Source organism: Tiliqua scincoides, chromosome 2, assembly GCF_035046505.1.
Source record: "Tiliqua scincoides isolate rTilSci1 chromosome 2, rTilSci1.hap2, whole genome shotgun sequence".
In the NCBI taxonomy this organism is placed as follows: Eukaryota; Metazoa; Chordata; class Lepidosauria; order Squamata; family Scincidae; genus Tiliqua; species Tiliqua scincoides.
In genome coordinates, this window is record NC_089822.1 from 224,905,111 (window position 1) to 224,927,473 (window position 22,363).

A 22,363-nucleotide genomic window follows, 5' to 3' on the forward strand; every position below is an offset into this window, starting at 1 on the left:
TCCCCAATCCCAGTAGCTTTCCCACCTGTGGGCGGAAAAGATATGTGGTCTCCATCAAAGTAGTTTGGAGAGGACAATTTTGAATAGTCCAGGAGCAGGGATAAGCAGTCCCTCCCCTCACCACTCCTTCACTCAAACTGGTATGCGCCCATCACTGTTTTGCCTGTTAAAAAAATACATGGTGAGATTATTCACATGACTCCTGTGCAATGTCTAGCTTGGATCTCAGTAATACTTTGGCAAGATGGGCACGGATAAATACATTTAGGGATTCATCTCTTCCCCTCAGACAAGAAGCATAGCTGCCATCCAGCCCTTCCTGACACATTAAAAGGCTGCCACTGAAAGAGGGATCCAATCTAGACGGTTTATTCCCTTGAGCGCAATAGCATTGAAAGTGTTTTCATTAAATGACTCATAAGGTGAGCATTCAGAGAGCATCTTTCCTTCCCCTGGGCAACCATTTTCTTCCCCATTTGGCTGATATACATACAGTCCTGTGCCATTGCGTTTCACTCATTTGCGGTTGTGTTTGTTTGCTGCTTCATCAATTTCTGTTCATGTGCATGCCGGGGGCAGATAGGCAGCGGCGTTGACGGCGAGGGTGGTGGTGGTGGTAGAGTTGTGTTCTGCAAAAGGCATATTATTAAAACATAGGCTTGTCTTTCTCAGTCTCCAGTTATGTGGGTAAAAGATACTCTATCAAGATTGCCTAAGAGTGACTGGCTTTTCCGAAGGATCTTTAGTGAAAAGAAAGCCTAGCTTAAAAAAAAGTGCATGGCAAACTAGAAAGGCGATACAGAAAACTCTGGTCTCTTACTATCTTCTGAAGGCAATGTTTGTATGCTAGAGTTGTCAACCCTCCAGAAACTGGCCTGGAGTCTCCAGGAATCAGCATGGAGGTGACGACTAAAAGTGATCTTGGAGGTTTTAATCAGTGATATTTGCCTCTAAATGTGTCAAAAATTCCATATTTTCTCCTGAAAAAATCAGGAAAAAACTTGAAAATTTTTTACTGATGCATTTGAGGTTTGGAAAATGCCTTGCCTGCCCTCCCATTTCCCAAACACCCTCCCCATTGGCCATTCAGTGTGCCAATGTACCTTTTACTGTGCTTACCCCAGTGGGGGGCTCCTCTCCTCCTTGGCAGTGAGTTAAAGCTATGTGGCAGGGGCCTTTCTTCTTCTCTTTTCTCCAAACAGAAAGGAAGATCAAGGGACTTGTGGGATTGTAATTTTTGTGGGGTCTACTGCAACGGGACTGTGTCAGTTATGAGCTGTGATAACTATATTACTACCCACTATAGTTGTAATCCCACATAACATTTTGCCTACAGCACTGTAGGTCAGCTGTTCCCAAACTCATGTGTAGAGTTTGAGCCGCTCGGCAAGGGATATGGTGGTGTTGCAATTGGAATGATTGTGCTGCCAGCGGGGACCCAGGGGCTTGGTTTTTACTCACCCCTTACTCACCCCTCAACAAAGGAGCAAAGGTAGATCTTCTCAGGCTGGGAACCTCTGCTGTAGGTGGGAAACATGTACACAATATGTGTAGAAATCACATGCACCTGCCTACCACATGTACATATTACAAAGATATGATTACCAAATGATTTTCAATGCATGACAAAAACAACAAAAGTTCTGCTGGCTGCTGTTAGGTAGTAACCCGAGTATGTCCTGTTTGAGAGCAGGGCACATACAAAGTTGCAGACACAGCAGAGTCTTGAGTTTGCTGATGTATTTAGAGCACAAAGCCATACACAGAATAGTCAAAGCAGTCCAGGTCATACACATATAATACAGCAGTCCAGAGTTACCTTGTCCTAGTCCAGTATCCACAAATCAGTCAAAGTTGGTCCAAGGTCATAAACAGTATTATACAGTCATATACAGATAAAGTCTCCAGCAGCAGTTCTACAGTTTACCCACTGCATTGGTGGAGCTGCCTAGTGAGGCTTAAGTGGGCTGAGAACCCAATCAGAGTCTGCCCAGTTAATTAGGGTGTGGCAAGCACAGGTGCAATGCAATTCAGCTAACTCAGCTGCTTGCAACTTTCCTTGAACCAACTGTTTGCATAACTCTGGCTATGTCTGAGCAAAGAGCTAACAGCTGCTGTAGTCCACATACGGCCTTAGAATCATAGAGTTGGAAGGGGCCTAATAGGTCAACGCTCTGCCTTAGGCAGGAAATCTTCTTAGAGCATCTCCAACAGGTGCTTGTTGAGCCTCTGCTTGAATATCTCTAGTGAGGGAGAGTCCATCACCTCCCTCGGCAATCTGTTCCACTGCCGAACCGCCCTGACCATCAGGAATTTTTTCCTGATGTCTAATCGAAATCTCCTCTCTTGCAGTTTGTACCCATTGGTTCTAGTTCTACTTTCAGAGACAGCTGAGAATAAATTATTCCCTTCTTCCATATGACAGCCCTTTAGGTATTTGAAGAGCGCTATCATATCTCTTCTCAGTCTTCTCTTCTCCAGGCGGAACATGCCAAGTTCCCTCAACCTTTCCTCATAGGGCTTGTCCTCCAGCCCAATGATCACCCTCATCGCTCTCCTCTGAACCTGCTCCAGTTTGGCTGCATCTTTCTTAAAGTGGGGTGCCCAGAATGGAAACCACAACTTCTCGTGCCTTGGAAGCTGCAGTTGTTAATGCAGTCTAAAAGGACCTTCTGGTCCTTGTGCTGCTGGCAACTCTGCAAAACAGCAGAGCGGCTGTGGTGCCAGTGGCCCACATGATATGCTGACAAATAGTGACATCCATCAGTGTATCACACCTATAGGATGTCAGTTTCTCATATGTAAAATGTAGACTGTTGGGTTAGGCTTATTGGGGTTATGGCTCCTCCTCCTCCTCCTCCTCCTCCTCTTCTTCTTCTTCTTCTTCTTCTTCTTCTATTGCTGCTTACACAGCAGTGCAATCAGTCAGCACTCCCCTGAAATCATGTGAGAATCATGCAGGATCTTGTGCAAGCTCAGGCCAGCCAGGAAGACGATGCTGGGGAGAACTGGAAGAAGAGGCCGCTGGGGACATCCTGTGGTGCCCCAGTGAACATAAGAACAGCCCCACTGGATCAGGCCATAGGCCCATCTAGTCCAGCTTCCTGTATCTCACAGCAGCCCACCTAATGCCCCAGGGAGCACACCAGATAGCAAGAGACCTGCATCCTGGTGCCCTCCCTTGCATCTGGCCTTCTGACATAGCCCATTTCTAAAATCAGGAGGTTGCGCATACACATCATGGCTTGTAACCCGTAATGGATTTTTCCTCCAGAAACTTGTCCAAACCCCTTTTAAAGGCGTCCAGGCCAGTCGCCATCACCACATCCACACCACCTGTGGTGAGAGATCCACACCACCACATCCACACCACCACCACATCAAACATCCAGTGAGTTTGCCACCGTGTTCTCAGGCACTGCACACACAGTTTGGGAACCACTGGGCATGGCCTTCTTCTCCTTCTGTTCTGTATTTCTGTTAATGCTTTGCCGGCATAATCACCTGATCCCTCTTCTTATGTAAGTGAGCGGCCTTGAGTTTATTTGTGTACAGATAAATTTGAAGAACTTGGCAAAAAAAAAAAAATCAATGTATTTTATGTATCAGTTCCTAAATATATTTTATTGGTGATTTTCACACCTCCTCCTTGTTGCTGTTTTCTGATACTACCTTTTGACTCATTTCCTATAGCTACTAATCCTGCATTTATAAAAATATCCGAGCTTAGCAGCCCGAGGAAGAGTTTAGGAACAGAACAGAAAAAGATGCACATGTTAAATATGCAGTGTGGGGAGAGAGAGAGAGAGGAAAAGATATTATCAGTTCGTGTACTTCCATTCCTCCCCATACCTCACTTCAGAACATTAATTCCAATTAGGGCCCTGTGGGCTGATCTGTGGCAAGAGGAATGTTGCCATCCTTTAAAAAGAACCTTTACTCCCTGTATGTGATGACTCTTGAAAAATCGTGGCTGCCTACACCCAAATGCAGAGTTTGAGCAGCAATTGCGCTCACAGGGCATATGCCACAGTCTTAACCTCTTCCATGCTAAGATGATGCTCTGCTTTCAAGTGGCAGAAAACGAGCGGCCCCATCATGTGAAGAGTCAGATAGAGTGCACTGCAGCTGTGCCTGTGCTGTCATTTGTCCCATGGAAAGAGGTCTCCTGAAAAAGGAACAGTTTAGCAGAGGTTGGGAGCCTCCAGTTACAGCACTGCTACCTGGCAAGGCTACAAGCACCCATAAGCTACTGCAGTTCCCACAACTGGGGTGTGTGTGACTGACTTGCAGATCAGCCTCCATCCCAATCCTTAAACCATGGATCACTCCTGAAAAGGTCAAATGCGATTCTCTCTAATGTTGAGCTTCACTTCTAGCGGTCCAGATTCACCATATTCTCCATGCATTTAGGGAAGGTATGAGGAGCAATCACCTACTTTTCATGTTTTGGACAATGTGATTTATCAGGCACACTTATGCCTCTGTCCAGCTCACTCGCACTAGGCCCTGAATGGTTATTGACAAAAATGGTGTGTGACAAATGCCAGGGCCAGCATTAGGGGCTGCCATTGCTGGGCAGCTGTCAAGGGCCCCTGCAGAAGGGCTCACTGCTGGTCCCTGGGACCAACTCTGTGCCCACAGCCTCATGTGGTACTGGTGGAGTACTCCTGTGAGGGCCCTTCCAGATCAGAGAGAGCCCATGGAGGACAGTTTGCTGAGGGTCCCCTGAACTGCAGCCAGTCCTGGGAAACACAAGTCCCTTAGTATCAGAAAATGTGTTGTCCTCTGTTGAGAAAAGGCAAAGAGAGCTCCTTAAACACAGCTTTGTTTTTGTTTGCAGGCTTGAATGTACTGTATCCAAGCACCACGCAAGAATATATAGAAGCCGTGCAGCCACTACAGCATAACTCTTCTCCCTTTCTCTCTTGCAACCTAACTCAAAACAATGTGCAACATCCTACTTGCCTTCCATCATGGAAATCCAGACAGTGTACATGGGCTCCCAGGCACTGCAGCGAGATGTGCTTTATATATGTTGACATTTTATGTACTGGTATATACATTTTATAGATGGTACTGTCTATATCTAGATATCCAAATACACACACACACACACACACACACACACACACACACACACACACGTGTATTTGTGTGTGCACACATGTGCATGTGTGTGTATCTAGATACCTAGATATAGAAAGTACCATCTTTCAACTGCAAAGAGGCATCTGAGATAGTTCTGGTGTGCTAAGGACTTTAAACATATTTCTATGCTAAGCCACAAGCGCTTGAAATGTCAGCAGATTCATACTCCACATTTGGACATAAGAGGACCTGAAATGGTTGAGCCAAAGTAGGGAGAATAATGCACGGCTCCCAAGGGAAAGATTACGCACTTCACATGAATGAATGAAATGCCTGTGAATGGAAGCTGCTTTCCATGCTGGCAGTCAGTGTCCGGGAGTAACCAAATCCATAATAGGTATGCGGTCCTTCTGCTTTCCATATTTGTGGTGTGCTGCTTGCAGAGGCTGTTCGGAGCCTCAGGCAGCTGGATGAGCAGGAGTGCATTACATCTTGTGATCCCCTTGCTAATAATAAGCAGGCAATGATGGTGACATTAAAAACATGCAGGGTAATTTCTTGGAGGCTGTACTGTGGAAAGGGCAATCATGAAAGACATCTTCCAAGAACCGATTCCTTCCTTAAAAACTCTGGGGCTGAATTGCCATTTAAAGAGACTTCTTTGCACTTCTTATTTCTGAGATGAAGTCAACATTTCTTTTCTTTAAGAATTAACAGCACCACCCTATACATGTCTTATCAGAAGTAAGCCTCATTGTGTTCAATGGGGTTTACCCCCAGGAAAGTGTGTGCAGCCTCAATTCCTTTAAGAACTCATTTGTGTGGGGTTGTCAGTGTCTCTGGATGTGATGCACCCTACCATCTTTCAGCATCTCCAATTCATGTTGATGGATCGTCACTTTGATACTTCAATGTGTCCTTTCATGATCTGTCATTTTGCTGCCCCCCCCCCGTTTAGTTCTCCTTTGCTATTTATCTTTTATTGCATTTTATATGGTCATGTTGCTGCATTGTTTAGCATTGCCTTGAATCTACTCTGCAGACAAAGGCAGAATACAAATTTTATTTTAATACATTACTGAAAAAAACTGCATTCTGCTTACGTCACAAGCCAAAAATAAAGAATAATTAAGCTGTGCCCTGATGAAACCAACAGCAAGAAATGTATGATTGAAGTGAAAGATAGTATACCCAATAGCACAGCCCTAAGCATGTTTGCTTAGAGCAGGTGTGCCCAAACCCCGGCCCTGGGGCCACATGTGGCCCTCGAGGCCTCTCAATGCGGCCCTCAGAAAGCCCCCAGTCTCCAATGAGCCTCTGGCCCTCCAGAGATTTGTTGGAGCCTGCACTGGCCCGATGCAACTGCTTGCAGCATGAGGGCGACTGTTTGACCTCTCACATGAGCTGTGAGATGAGGGCTCCCTCCGCTTCTTGCTGTTTCACATCTGTGATGCAGTAGCGGCAGCAAAGGAAAGGCCAGACTTGCTTTGTGCAAGGCCCTTTATAGGCCTTGAGCTATTGCAAGACCTTCATTCATTCGTCTTTAATATATTCATTTATGTAAACTTATGTAAATTTATTCAAATTTTAAATGTAAATTAATTCTTTTTTCCCCCCCGGCCCCTGACACAGTGTTAGAGAACTGATGTGGCCCTCCTGCCAAAAACTTTGGACACCCCTGGCTTAGAGGTAGGCTCCTCTTGTGTTATGCTCATAGAAAAATGTTCCAATGACTCATCGTTGTCCTTGATATTCTCGTTCACTTGGCATGCAAAGGCATCATGAGGGCCCCCATTAATTCCTGGCATCTGGACAGGGTTTGCAATCCCTACTTGTGTCCATATCTGAGAAGTATGATGCACACTCCACTCAATCACTCAGTGCTTAATGAAAGATGCTGCTCACCCCTCTCCCCACCCCTGATCAAACACTGACCTCTGTGGACTACAGTCTCAGTCCACTTTGAAGGGAAGGCTGAGGGAATACAATGCCACCAGAATGGTCCCCATCCAATGAACGCAGGCTCCAACAAACATTGGAGAAGGAAGCCCCCCCCCCCAGCTGATATGGAAAATGTATTGAGCCCTATGGAAAGCAAAACTCAGCCAAACATGCATGTTTACTCACAAGTAGGTGGACATGCCTCAGCTCTTATTGAAGACCAGGCAAAGGGGAACACAGAATGGTCCCGATCTGATGGATGCGGAGTTCAACAAATGCTCCATAAGGCCCCCCACCCATTTTAACCAGATAAAAACAGAGACTTGAGTGGCTGGTAAAGTGAAACTTTTTAAAAAGTCTCGTAAAACTAGGTGGGTCCCAATAGAGTGTAGTTTTTAAAAGTGGCCCCAATGCTAAAAAATTTGGGAATCAGTGACCAAGCTCTAAAGCAGCGGTTCTCAAACTTCTGTGTAGAGTTTGAGTCGTGCTAAGTGTTTGTGGGAGTGGGCGGGATGGTGGTGATGTGATTGGAATGATTGCGCCCCCAGTGGGGACTCAGGGGCTTGGTTTTTACTCACACCTGTCTGCTGTGGCATCTAGGGGGTGTGGGGAGCCCCATGGAGCTCCTTGTGCCTCAAAATGTTGAAGAAATGCAATAGGGACCCACTTTTGGTTTCACGATCATAACCTGGGAAGTGGATCGCAATTGTCTTTCTTCAACATTTTGAGGTACAGGGAGTCCTGCAAAGAGTTCCGTGGGGCTCCCCACACCACCGAGATGCCACAGCTGACAGGGGTGAGTACAAACCAAGCCCCTGGGTCCCCACTGGTGGTGCGATCATTCTGATCGTGCTGCCACGACCCCCCTGCCCTGCCCCACCCTTAAAGGTGCAAAGGCAGGGCTTCTCTGGCTGGGGCATTGTGATGCCCCAGTTTGAGAACCTCTGGCCTAGAGCACTGACCATGCTTGTCACAAGCTTACTCCGGCATGTTGCAGATGCGCCTTTGAATGCACATACAGTGGAGATGGGAGCCGGCTGTTTTCTGCCGCATGCACATTCACTGTCTGCATGGAGATGATCCTTCTTGCCTGAAAAAGCCTGTACTGACAGAGGCATTCAGCCACTAGCAGCATCCTGGGCACTGCAGGGGATTGGAATGACGCAGGTTGTGATGTGTCTGAATGGTGAGATGCAGCCCCTTGCCCTGAATGGCAACTCCTCATTGAAACCCATGTAAATACTCTTAATGCAAAAGAAGCAGAAGGGAAAAAAGTGGGAGAAAGGCTGGCAGCTTGTGCCAACATAGCTTGTGTGCTCAGCAACCTCTCAAGGCTTGACAGAAATGCTGGAATTCAGAATCCATCGATGTGGTCACCGTAAGCGTCACTGCACGGCAATGGGATGTACATCCCCGCAGTCGTCGCATGAAATTGCTCCTGGGCTGCAGCTGCTTTTCAATGGGCTCCTAAGTACTCTGATCATTACGCAGATAACTGAACAGTTAACAGCGCTACTGTTTTGGTTGTACTGTGATGCTGAAGGAACATGCTGTGCTTGGCAACACCAGAGGGAATAGGAACGTGCACTGAGTTTATGATTTCAGCATGGCATGGACTGTGTGTCAATTATGTCTGAGATCATAAGCAGAGCCCTGAGAATACAGAAAAGAAAATTGTTCGTTGTTGTCGCTGTGATGATTTCAGGCTCTTTGCAGGGAAAACCGGAGTGTCAGAAGAGTACAATGTAATATGATCTTTCTAGGAATGACAGAACAAAACTTATGGGGCCATTTGAAATGTGAATTGGCAGGCTGATTCATCGGCTATAAGCATTTCATCATGAAGTGACTATACTTACCAGGGCCAGCCCTAGGAGCAGTGGGGTCCAATGCAAAACATTTGCATGGGTCCCCTACCCCATGACTCCCCACTCACCAAGCAGCCACGGCAACTGCAGTGGTGATCCCAGCGCTGGTGGTGTCATGCGTGAAGCGCAGCACCCAAAAATAGTTGGCGTGATGATGTCAGTGCCAACTGCTTCCAGGAAGTCCATTTTGGGCTGGAGGGACCCAGTGACAGACAGGAGGGCCAACTCAGTGCTTTGATTGCCACTCCTAAGCATAGATGATTCCTTTCAGGAATGGTGGAGGTGGCAGTGTGGGGCCCCTACAAAAACACAGGACCCAATTTGGTGGAATTGGCCAAAATAGCCCTAAGGCCAGCCCTAGTATTTACCTCCTCTCAGAGATGTCTGTACTGTTGGCAACCTTCAGTCTCGAAAGACTCTGGTATCGCGCTCTGAAAGGTGGTTCTGGCACAGCATCTAGTGTGGCTGAAAAGGCCAATCCGAGAGTGACAATCCCTTCCACACTGGGAGCAAGTGCAGTCTGTCCCTGGTCTGTCTCCCTGGCTATGGGCGTTCCTTCTTTGCCTCTTAGCCTCAGACTGTTGGCCAAGTGTCTCTTCAAACTGGGAAAGGCCATGCTGCACAGCCTGCCTCCAAGCGGGCCGCTCAGAGGCCAGGGTTTCCCACCTGTTGAGGTCCACTCCTAAGGCCTTCAGATCCCTCTTGCAGATGTCCTTGTATTGCAGCTGTGGTCTACCTGTAGGGCGCTTTCCTTGCATGAGTTCTCCATAAAGGAGATCCTTTGGGATCCGGCCATCATCCATTCTCACGACATGACCGAGCCAACACAGGCGTCTCTGTTTCAGCAGTGCATACATGCTAGGGATTCCAGCACATTCCAGGACTGTGTTGTTTGGAACTTTGTCCTGCCAGGTGATGCCGAGGATGCATTGGAGGCAGCGCATGTGGAAAGCGTTCAGTTTCCTCTCCTGTTGTGAGCAAAGAGTCCATGACTCGTTGCAGTACAGAAAGGATGCAAGCTCTGTAGACCTGGATCTTGGTATGTTCCGTCAGTTTCTTGTTGGACCAGTCTCTCTTTGTGAGTCTGAAAAACGAGATGTCTGTAGTGTCCCTATATATCTAACCAGGTGATAGACCATTTCCTGTGGCAACTACATTTTTAGAAGCAGGTTCCATGAAGAATTCCACCAGGATTTGACTACACCAGAGTTGTAAGGCTATAGGAACAGAAGAAGAAACCTATTGGATCAGATTAAAGGTTCATCTAGTTGTGCATTTAGCTTGCCACAGTGGTCAACCAGATGTCTCTGGGAAGCCAGCAAGCAGGTCATGGAGGCAGTAGATTTTCCTTCTTCCCCACTGTTGTCCTCTATGAACTGGTATCCATAGACTGACAGCCAATATGATAGACCTAACCTCCTCTATTATGTAATCTAATTCCATTTGAAAGTCATCTAAGCCAGTGGCCATCCCCAATGCATTGGTAGTGAATTCCATGAATTAGTTATGCATTCTGTGGTAACTTCCTTTATCTGCTCTTTAATCTGTCTTGAAGTCAATTCAATTGGCCAAATATTTCAAGGGTGACTCCACCCTTGAAATATTTGGCTATTCCTAATGGGCCATTCTTAATAGTCAAACAGATATTGGTGCCCAAAGATATACATGAGAACCTTCTTGTCCAGAAGTGTTAGCATAGGTGGAATCCTCCAGTTCTTTGGCTGGTTCTTCAAGGAGAGATTGTCCCCCTGCCCCACCGTCATGTATAGAGGAGTGTTCATGTTCCTCGTTCAGAGCTCAATCCTGATCCAAAAGCGTTAGAAGGAGATGCAGTGTGGTTAAATGTAATGCTGTGGCTTGTGATTTATTCATAATTAAGGTATTTGATCCTGCCTCTCACAAAAGACAGATATACCCTCCCACACACCCAGCACTGGAAGCCATCTTTAAAAGCACAGTGTTTTATTTCTGTTTGGTGCAACTACGTATATTATAACTTATGCCAATGTCCAGCAGCATTCTGCATTTCTCCACAGTTATATCCATCTGTTCCCAGCAAAGATATTACAGTCTACTGCTAATGATCACCTGGGCATCACAAAGTGATAGATTGTACGAGTAGTAGCCAATTTCCTATCTTCTTCACCAATTAGTGGGCCAACTCAGAGCTGTTTACATGTGTGATGCTTAGCATTATCAGTTCTAGCAGTCAGAGTTTTTCTTTAGCATAGATAATAGCAACTGAATTGGGGCTCTCTGTGGATCCCTGTGGAGGGACAGAGGCTTTAAACCTACCCCTCACAGTTGTGATCCAGAGCCCTCCATCCTGATCTGGCTAGATTTGTCCTGGGGATGATGACACTATCTTCTATTGATTAAAAGAACTAAACCCACCAGAACTAATCATGCTTTGAACATCAAGTGTAGTTTGGACTTCAGTGCAGCCAAAATCTGAGTTTCTTGAGTAGATGGGGAAAAAAACACCTTATTTTGACTTCTTTCTATTTCTGACACATCATGAGAGCCTTCATTCTGAAAAGGACCTTAGTAAAAATGGAGCAAAGACGTCATACTTTGTCCAAGAGCCTTGAGCTAATACTCACTAAATCTCATGGCTATGAAAGTGCTTTGACTTTCCATCTTCTCAAAATATGTTAACTATGCCACCCAGTGCATTCCGCACGAGAGCAATGTTGAGACTGTATCTCTAAAATGGTTTCATGCTTATGTGAGTTGCATAAGTCTGTCATTCCTTTTACTAGTGGAAAGAGGAGATCTTGCTTACTGTGGTATATTTTTGGCACCAGGCATTTTTGGACAGCTGCCTTGGGGAAGTAATATGGCAGGAAAACAGCACTGTATTTTCACGGGTAGCCAAGGCAGCTGGTAAAGAGGAGCAGATTACGGAGCTGCTTTCTTTGTGGGGGAGGGAACATCTGGGTCGCTTATGACTCATCTTCCTGCTTATACAACCCTATGGCAAAGAAGATGAAAAAAAATTAGCATTGTGGACAACAACCAGCCTGCAAGGTGATACGGATCCCCCCCCCCCAAAAAAAAATCATCCTCTAAATTACCAGCATACATGGTCAGTAACTAGGCTTCTCACAACAGGGAATGTGGCTTAAGGGCTGCAGAATAAAGTGCTCTTCTTAACTGTTCTTTGAAGGGTGTGCACAAGTCTAGTTCATAGAAGCCCCAGGTAACGACACCTGGAATAAAAACGGTTATTCTTATTGCTGCTGGCCATGGAACAATTTTTGTTTTGCAGCTCCCTTCCAGGAATGACAAAAATGGAGATTGTGGAAGATAAGGTCCTTGGGTACTAGCCAACTAGCCTGGTGTTTGAGAGAGAGAGAGAGAGAGAGAGAGAGAGAGAGAGTGTAATGGAGTTTTGTTTTTCACCCTGCTTCTGTTTCTATAGTTGTTCCTGGGATTCAGCCAGCAGCTTCAAACCCCCAAGGACATGTTCTTCCATGATCCAAAACATGAGAAAATTTACTACCACTCCATAGAAGCTGGGTGGCAAGTTAGCAGCAGTACTGATCAGGGTGTGGCTGTTGCAAAGAGAAATCAGTTTGGATATTGCCTGGAAAGACAAACCTCCTTCCCTCACTTTTGGTTCCCCTGGATGAGCTGCTGCTAGTTGAGAGGATGGTCTGGCTGATTTAAGGGATGAATAATATCCCTCCATTTTGGCTCCAAGTTTGTACCTTGTTTCTGTTGTACTGAACAACATCTGTAATAAATGAGAAAATTATCTAGGTCCAGTTTATGAGGCAGGCATGAAACTGGAGCATCAGGAAGAGATGACTTGCCTTTTCTGCATGTTATGTGTCCACACTGAAAAGGGCTGCCATTGCAATTATATTCCTAGACATGAAAACGTCACGGCAAATTGGGTCTGGAGTAAGGGAATAAAACAGGAGGCTTGCTCTGAAAACATGAGCTCAACCAACATCATATGAGCGCTCTGTCAAAAATGAACAAACTCTGATTCCAGACAAAACAACTAGTGTAGCACCCGTAGGCTCCATGCTGTCATCAGTACCACAACATTTTCCTGATCCTGAACCAAAAATGCTTCATTGTGTGCTATAAGCAACAAAAACATGCGATCTTGCAGCATTGGAATGTGTGGGTACGTAAAATGCTCTTTAGTGATTCTGTGGGATTAACTTGTAAGAACTGGGTTATATCTTGTGACTTGGTCAACTTCACTTTCTGCATATGCCAGGCACTTTCATACAACACAGTCCTGTTCACAGAGGATGCCGGAGGCCAGCTGCATTTCCACAGCTCTCTGGCTGCCAAGATGGCAGTGGGAATTCAGGGACAAGCTGCCCCGAGAAACCAAGCCAATCTGTAAATAATCTGTCATGTGCCCAAGTCCCCAAAGTCCTAGAGATGTATTCCTAGCAGTCTGACGCCAGGGAGGGAGAGAGGAGTGTTATTACCACTCATCAGGAAGGGTGAGAGAAGCAATCTGTCTTCCTCTGTTTTCTATCTATATTTGGTCTTCCTTGACATTACCGTAGGAGTCCAAGGATCGCCCTGTAGTTTTGAACAGTCCTGTGCCAAAGAAAACCCTTCATTTCTATAGGAGAAACCCCAAACTAAAAAAAAAAAAGTGGGAAATTGGGGTCACTTCATTGTAGCGTACTGACAGCCCAATCCTATGCATACCTGTTCAGAAGTAAGCCCCGTTATGTTCAGTGGGGCTTACTCCCAGGGAAGTGTGTACTGAATTGCAGCCCAAATCTTCAGGGCAATACTACACATTACACACAGCCCCCCCCCTCCTTTTAAATCCCTGGAAGGGTGATCTGGTACTTAACCTTTTCATCATCTACTGCTTTTCTCCCACAATCATCTCAAGCTGCTTTTCTCCTTGCAAAGCTACAATAACATTGAAAACATCTATCTAGAACCCCACAAGAGAAAAGCAGGTAGAGGCCATTTTCCACAGAAAAATAGTAGGAAAGCAGAAAAATTCCCTCCTCCTATGACTTCTGTACTGAAAACCTCTCCATCCTGAAGCAGCTTTTCCCTACAAGAAACCTTTCCTGTTGGATCCCGATGCTTCCACTGGTGGAGTGCACATTCCTTCAGCGGAGGTTGGGAATAGGATTGGGCTGTTCAACACTCTTATGAGCATCTTTGCTGATAATGTCCTGTTATGGGAAGACTGCAGCTGCTTTTGTAAAGAAGGTTGCTGGTTAATAGCCCTGAATGATTGGCTGGTATTTCTTCAAATGGTGCTAATAATTAGGAATTGGTTCATGGGTACCTAGAGATCTCTCTTGAGTGTCAGCCATCTGGTTTTGGGACATTCCATTCTAACTAAGGAAGAACAGGTGTGTGTGTGTGTGTGTGTGTGTGTGTGTGTGTGTGTGTGAGAGAGAGAGAGAGAGAGAGAGAGAGAGAGAGAGAGAGAGAGAGAGATAGCAGTTGTGCATTTGGAGATAGGAGAAGGAAGACTGAGCTTTGTTTAGTGAGTTGAAAGCTTGGAGAACTGTGGTGCACGTGCCTCTCTGAAGTTCTGATGTGGCATAGCAGGTATGTTGCCTTGCAGGAATGCATGCTCTTTACCTTCACTTCTGCTCCACGTATCCATTTCCAAACAAAGCAAATGTTACATCTTCCAGGTTAGTTGGTAACAGCGCAATCCGACCCTCCGTTGTGCCAGCTCCCAGTCATTGCGAATGTGCCACAAAGCACATTTGCAATGACTTGGGAGCAGGATAGGCCAGCACACAGATGTGCGCTGGCCTCAAGAAGCCAGCCCCACACCCTGCGGCGACAGATTTGTGCCGGACTAGGCCAACCAATGCAGGGGGTGGGAGAGGGCAGTGAGAGGGAGGACCAGAGGCAGGAAGTGGAGAGTTGTCCAGGGGGTGGATTGGGGGTGTGACTGGCCATGGCCGGATCCCAACCCTCATTCCCGTCCCAAGCGACTTGGGCTGCTTGGATTTGCACCTGCGAAATGGTGGGGGCTGATCTGAGTAGCCTCACAAGGCTGCCTGTGGTGCTTCTCAGGGTAAGAGGAAGGAAATTCTGTTACTTCGAGTTGTATCCCAGCCTGCATCAAACCTGCACTGGATACAGTGCAGTGCAGGGCAGGAAACCAAACCAAGGTAGCTTTGCCCTTGCAACTTCTCAGCACTTGGGGACATAGGGAGCATGCAGTAGTACTGACACATATGTTTCATTCCTGGACAGAAAGGTGGGATAGAAACCATTTAAATGAATAAAGAAATAGAGGGCAATGAGTCTTGATTTTCAAGCTTCTTTCTGGCCATGTGATAAAGTTATCAGACTATGAACTACTAGTTCATTTTTTGCATGCAGAACATTTTGTTTCAATAGTCCCTTATGTGGAAAGAGCCGACACTTGGCACACAAGAGCAAACTGGAGCTTTCAGCTAGTTTCCCTCCTGGGGTGCATACCAGAGCTCACCACATGAGTGTGCATGTAAATGAAATATTCAATACGTAAAATTAATGTGGTAAGGCCGTCATCTTCCAGGAACATGGCCTATTCTGTGAGGATTCCAGAGTTCTATGAGAATGCAGGGCTAGCCTTAAGAGCTGTGGGGCCCGGTTGGGAACATTTTTTTTTCAGGAGCCCAGGTTCACAGCCAGTTTCAAAATATAAGCAGGACTGACAAACACTACTGACTTTTTAGGAATTCATAAGAAAATTAAGATTGTTGCTGTTCTCTGTAAAACCTGCAATGTTTATCTATTGCAATGTGTTGTTGTGGTTGGCAACCTTCAGTCTCGAAAGACTATGGTATAAGCCTACAGCACCCGGTGTTCCCAGGCGGTCTCCCATCCAAGTACTAACCAGGCCTGACCCTGCTTAGCTTCCGAGATCAGACAAGATCAAGCATGTGCAGGGTAACAGTTGCTGCTGTGTGTATTTGATAAGACTAGAGTGGATTACAGTAGTGACGGCCCCCCACAGGCATGGGACTCAATTGGAAGCAATTGGTCAAATTGGCTGAAAGTTGGCCCTGCGAGAATGGCCTTCCCTGACAAGTCCACACACATTCTTCCCTAGCCACCTTTCAGAAACTGGTGAAGACTTGATTCAGCCACGCTTTTGGGAACTGGTTTAAAACTTGTACTCAGTGTTGCTTCTCTGTTTTTTTAAATGAATGTCATACATGTATTTAATTTATATGTGCACTTTTTAAAAATATAGGCCTAGATATTGGAAGCAAATAAATAAACATTCCAACTGAAGGTATACTATCTTTTATAGTATCTTTTCCTGCTCCCTGATTTAGCATTTAAATCAGTTTTACCCAAGCAATCAAGGATTATTCAAGTTCTTGGTTGCTACATATGTAGTCATTATTTTCACAGGCCCCAGTGTTTTCAAAGTCAACACCAGGGATGGTGAGTCAAGCACGGCTTGACCCGAGTCAGGTCACGAGTCTCCATCTCCCATGACTTGACTTGAAAATGAGACCTAATGGGCAGACTTTCTGAACGTTTTGGTGACTCGAAAAGACTCAAGTCACTAGTCTTTCCCTTTAAAAAGCCAGCTGCAGCTCCATAGGAAAAAAAATGGAACTGCTGCCGGGGCCTGTGTGTGTGTGCGTGTGTGTGTGTGTGTGTGTCAGAGTTCTCCCCTGCTGTCCCCATCCCACCTCCCAAAGGAGCGGGTGGGAGGCACTACAAGAGAGTGGGACAGAAGCAGCAAGAGGGAGGAGGGTCAAGCACAGCAGCTGCAAGGTTTACCAGTATGACCCAATCCCTTGCAGCTCTACTCAGAAGTAGTCCTATTTGTGCCAGTCATTCAGTGAGACTTCCTCCTCCCAAATAACAACGGAACTCAAAGGGGCCATGTGTTTGGAAAATGTGATCACTACAAACTGCCTCCCCACCAGCTTCTGCACCTCCTCCCCCCCCCCCCGGTTGTCCAGCCAATTCTAAAGCAAGAATCCACTTGGGCTCCTCCTTCTGCCCTACCTCACCCAAAGAAACAAATCAAACCACTCATCCTTCATCTAATGACCATCGGTTCCTTCAGAGAAAAAAAGAGAGGCAGCTCCCGCCTTTCCCCTCCCTCCTGCTTGATGCAAAAGCAAAACATTAACCTTTCCCTGCCTCCTTCCTGAAACTTCCCTGCTGCTCACCTGGTCTGAATGATGGCTTCATATGGTCTTTCTTGCGCCGAACAAAAAAAGCAAGCACACACAGACACAGACTTGAGTCTGCATGTGTGGGACCAAGTGCTGAGTCAGGGGCCTCAGACTCGAGTCAGTGCCTGAGTCATCGACACGGGTGACTCGAGTGTAAACGAGTCAGCAAAAAATGTGTTTTTGCAACTCGGACTCAAGTCACCTGAGTTCAAGTTCCCATCCCTGGTCAACACCCTCTGGAATTATTGCTTTCATGCATTTAGTACACACTGAGCACTGTAGGTGCTAAGCCAAAATACTTTCTCTCTGTTCATTACATACAGTAACACTTCCTTCTCTCCCTTCTCTCCATGGCACATCTTGTTCTTATTTTGACTCTCTTCACAAATTCCAACTGTGTGACTTCTTCCGGTCTTGAGTCTAATATCTTCTTCATGGCCACTCACTGTGTTGCATTTTGAATTTCTCATGTGAATTAATGAAGGACATTCAGCTGCCTGAGGCTAAGGATAGGGTGACTGCCCCTCCCCCATTACACCAAATTGACACCATAAAAGTCCATCATTTTTTAAAAGCAAAAGGATAGCTCAAGATTTGGCACTTTCCTCCCAGTTCAGAAGTGCAAAGACACACTGCTAGTCAAAAGGGTTTTTTTAAATTATATCTCTTAAGACCTTTATTGGTTTGAAGGAGAGCTGCACAGGTCATTAATAGGCAGCAACTGATAAACAGAACCAAAATCTGTGATAATGTTCTCAATTGTTATTTAAATTCAAGGCATTTCCTGATTTATTTTGCTATGTAAACTGTTTTGTGAACTACTTTATGTTGAAAAGTGGTATGCAAGTCATCATCATCATCATCATCATCTTGGGAGTCTCTTCCACACCCATAACTTGAGGCAGTCTAAAATAGTATCAGCGAAATACTGCAAAATTATGTGAAATTGGGCTTATGAAACAATAAGATGCTATATCCTGTTCAGTTAACAAAATAACACTGAAATTTACCTACTAAAGTGGCTGTGGAGCATCTGTGAACTGTTCTGGGTGCTTCTCTGACTATGTTTCTAAGCCCCTAATGCCACACACAGCTCTGCTGCGTTCTCCTAACTGGCTGTAGAGGCTTCTGAGCATGCTCGGAAGCTGCCAAGGAAAATGCATGGAGCCCTATGGAAAGTGAAACTGAGCCACACTGTGCATTTACTGGCAAGTAGGTGAATGTGCCTAAGTCCATTTTGAAGGGCAGGTCAAGAGGAATGCAACACTACCAGAAAGGTTCCAGGCGGACCCAGAGGCAATGGTGGGCACCAGATTCCGAGTGGGGAAGACCAGAAGGGATTGTGAAGAGCTCCAGAAGGATCTCTCCAGACTGGGAGAATGGGCAGCAAAATGGCAGATGTGTTTCAAGATAAGTAAGTGTAAAGTCATGCACATTGGGACGAAAGATCAACACATATAGGCTAATGGGTTCTGAGCTATTTGTGACAGATCAGGAGAAAGATCTTGGGGTGCTGGTGGACAGCTCAATGAAAGGGTTGACCCAATGTGCAGCGGTGGTGAAGAAGGCTAATTCCATGCTTAGGATCATTAGAAAAGGATTGAGAATAAAACAGCTAATATTATAATGCCATTGTACAAATTAATGGTAAGGCCACACTTGGAGTATTGCATCCATTTCTGGTCACCACATCTTAAGAAAGATGTAGTGGAAATGGAAAAGATGCAGAAGAGAGCAGCCAAAATGAATCCTGGGCTGGGGAACCTCCATTATGAGAAAAGACTACAGCATTTGGGGCTCTTCAGTCTAGGAAAAGGCACCTGAGGGGGACATGATTGAGAGATACAAAAATATGCAGGGGGTGGATAGAGTGGATATAGGGATGTTTTTTTCCCCCTCACGCAACACCAAAACTGGGGGACATCCACTAAAATTGAGTGTTGGGAGAGTTAGGACACACAAACGTCAATATTCCTTTACTCAGCATGTAATTAGTCTGTGGAACTCCTTGCCACAGGATGTGATGATGGCATCTGACCTAGATGCTTTTAAAAGGGGGATTAGACACATTTTTGGAGGAAAAGTCCATCACAAGTTACAAACCACAATGGACACGTGCAATTTCCTGGTTTTAGAAGTAGGCTACTTCAGAATGCCAAGTGCAAGGGAGTGGCAACAGGATGCAGGTATGCTGTTGTCTTTTGTCCTCCCTGAGGTATCTGGTGGGTGAGGTACCACTGATACAGGAAGCGGGACTAGACGAGCCTTTGGCCTGATCCAGTGGGACTCTTCTTATGTTCTTATCCTACCCACTCTATTCCAATTTTCCCTGCCTCTTTGCTCTGCTTGGACATTGCCACCAAAAGTGATGCCATATGCCCAAGGTGACCCATAGGTGGTCCCAGACAAGCCGAGCCGAGTTATTCCACCTGCTCTTTGGTGTGAGCGAAGAAGCATCTTGGCTGCCCTCCATGTGAGAGATGAAGGAGCTGCTTGTCAGCTTGCATGGGAGGAAACTGGAGGCCAGAATGTGATACCAAATCAGAAAGATCCATCTGAAATGTTGTGGTTCTTGAAAGATAGAACCCTTGTAAAAATCCCTACGGGGGTTTAGAACAGCCTGCCTTTGTAAACCGCCTTGAATAAAGTCTGAGGAGAAATCTGACGACCAAGAAAGGCGGTATATAAATACATGTATTATTATTATTATTATTATTATTATTATTATTATTATTATTATTATTATTATTATTATTGCCCTTTTGGTGTGGCTGCATCAGCATGCAGAAGAGGAGAGGGTGCTTGGAGAAAGGCATGTGATGACTATCTTAGCGCATAGCCTATGTGGAAGAAGTTGTTCTTCAGGAGCAGCTGTTTCAAAACTGGGTAAGAAACATTCAGTGCCGGTTAGCAGCCGAGTGGCTGCATCCTGAATTAATGGAAAACGATAATAAATCCTACCCATAGCAAAAGCCCAAGATTCTTATTCTACAGTCACTCAGTTTACTTGGTCTCTCTCTCTCTCTCTCTCTCTCTCTCTCTCTCTCTCTCTCTCTCTCTCTCTCTCTCTCTCTCTCTTTCTCTCTCCCCCCCCCCACCTCTGACGGGATCCCACAGCAAAAGTGGTTCCATTGCACATAACACTCACTGGTTAACTCTTTATTGCCTTCCCACTCAGACATCCCTTCCCAGCTCACCTTGCCTTCCCCATCTGTTTCTGCAGGAGGTGTTTTGGAAGTTGTGGGACCTCAGCCATTAGGGATTAAGCGGCACATGCCTGTCCCAGCAGAGAAGAACTAGAACATCATGTTATTTCCATTCATTTCCCTCTTGTGTTCTCCCAAAAGCGTTGCCCCGCTCTCATGACTTCCACGCTGAGCACCCTTCTCTCCGTTGCCATGGTGCAGCCACTGGTTTGTCATTAATATTGTGGGTAACTTCAGATCCTTGACCTCTTTGCTTTTGAGTGCTTTTCACTGCATAGTTTCCTCTTGATTGCAGAGCCCTGCATTCCCAAGTGGAGATAAAACACAAATGAAACGCTGCAGCTTTTGAGTCGAGAACCTGTTTCATAAAGGCATGCTGTGTTGAAGGAGGAACTCCAGTGAAGGAAAGGCAAATCAAAAGACCCACAGCCTTTGTGCTGAGGATCACAGACATTCGTTTCCTTCCAGTCTATTTATATTGTCTCTTTGAATACCTGGACTCAGACGCTTAACTAATTCAGTCCTTGCCCCAGTTTTGACTTCTGTGGCGTAGTATCCTGTGCTTCCTTAAGAGGATCATTCTACAAGCTGTACAGATTATCCCTTATCTTTTGGCTTAAGTAGGCTTCTATTCCTGCAATGTAAACAGTGTTGTCTAACAGAGATATTGCATGTGGTAATTGAGCATGTAGTGGCTCCTCATGAAGTACAACCCAAATACTCCCTCATTCAGTTGTTTTGACTAGATCGGTGGTTCTCATACTGTGTGTGCAGGACTCACCAGTGGGTCTTGACCCAATTTTTGGTGCTTAGCGAAACTGAACAGGCAGATTAGGCTATGTGCATCAAGGGTTAAACAAGCAGCTACTGGGGGGAGAGCAATTCTTCTGCACACTACTGTTGTAGCAGTGGCATGAAGGACTTGCTTACATTTTCTGTTCACTTCACAGGCAGTTCAGGCACCAGGGAGTAGCTAGTGCATGCACACACTCATGCGCATTGAATACATTCAGTGGGGATGCCATGTGCTATGAAGGGTTCCATGGCCCCCTTCAAAGTTGATGCTGGCACAGCCCCCCTTCCCCTCTTCTTCACTATATTTATGAGGTTTCTGCTGTTCCTGCTGGTGGGAATTTTCTCCCTATTGTTCCAAAAAGGGACACTTTTCTCCCCAGTGCAGACCACATATCACATCTTCAGCAGCTGCTGCTGTCTGCCAAAACATGACACTTGGCCGAGGTGTGGGCTTGGAAGAGTCAAGCATCAGAGTAAGTTTTAAAGCACAGTTAGATTATAGCCAACACATGATACTTTTTCCGCCTCTCATCTTGGCTCAAGCTGTTGGATAACTGCCTGTTATGATTAGGAAATGTTCTACAACTCAATCATGTGCTGAGTGACTGACAACTGGTTCAAACACTAGGATGAAGGAGGAAAAGAAGGACTAAGAGCCATTTGTGGTTTTTATGAAACTGGACTCACCTGTATTGAGACTTCTGGCCTTCAGAAGTCATTGATGAGATCTAGGTAAGTCACTTTGGGCATTATGGCAGAAAGTGGGTCCCATTTGGCAAGATGTGTTCTACACTTAGAGAGTGTAGCAGCTGAGTTATTTAAGATACAAGCTGCTCTCTTACATCTAGGCTGCAATCCTATCCACACAGCCCAATCCACTGCAACTCCCTGCACAACCGAGCCAGTACTGAGTCTGCTGAATCCGTGGGGGAGCTTTGGCCTCAGGAGGCCTCCTCAGGGTAAAGGAACTTTCATTCCCTTGCCCTGTGGAAAGCCCCTGTGGGCTCGGTGGGTAAACCTGGGCCTGCATCAGCAGTATCACAAGTCCATATTGACTTGTGAAGATAGATTAGGCATGGGAAGGGGATCAGGATCTGGTGGGCGCCACTGCTGCCAAACCTGCCCCCTTCCTGGGCCTGAACTGCCCACCTCCCTGCCCCATTATCACTCTGTTTCACCCACCTCTCTGTTCCACCCGCTCCCTGCCTGCCTCCAGGCCCCAGTGCAGACTTTGGCAGGCGCCTGGTATCCATCGCTACATGGACGCGGCCACTTGCTGTGTTCAGTGGTGGCCAGGTTATGTTCT

General features: G+C 46.0%; 1 long non-coding RNA gene and 1 pseudogene across 4 annotated transcripts; both read right to left on the reverse strand.

Annotated features, from left to right (window-relative positions):
• Positions 1 to 375: 375 nt before the first annotated feature.
• Positions 376 to 20,817, reverse strand: LOC136641183 (uncharacterized). 4 transcript variants are annotated; one of them, XR_010793849.1, is made up of 4 exons: positions 20,254 to 20,736; positions 11,978 to 12,112; positions 11,686 to 11,874; positions 376 to 629 (listed from the first exon to the last, which is right to left on the reverse strand). It is a non-coding gene; the product is annotated as an uncharacterized lncRNA (long non-coding RNA). The 4 variants fall into 4 exon arrangements; XR_010793848.1 differs by lacking the exon at positions 376 to 629 and adding an exon at positions 9,920 to 10,703 and having other exon boundaries at positions 20,254 to 20,735; XR_010793847.1 differs by lacking the exon at positions 376 to 629 and adding an exon at positions 20,757 to 20,817 and having other exon boundaries at positions 10,846 to 11,874; positions 20,254 to 20,561.
• LOC136642930 (5S ribosomal RNA) lies at positions 15,702 to 15,821 on the reverse strand (annotated as a pseudogene).
• Positions 20,818 to 22,363: the final 1,546 nt, after the last annotated feature.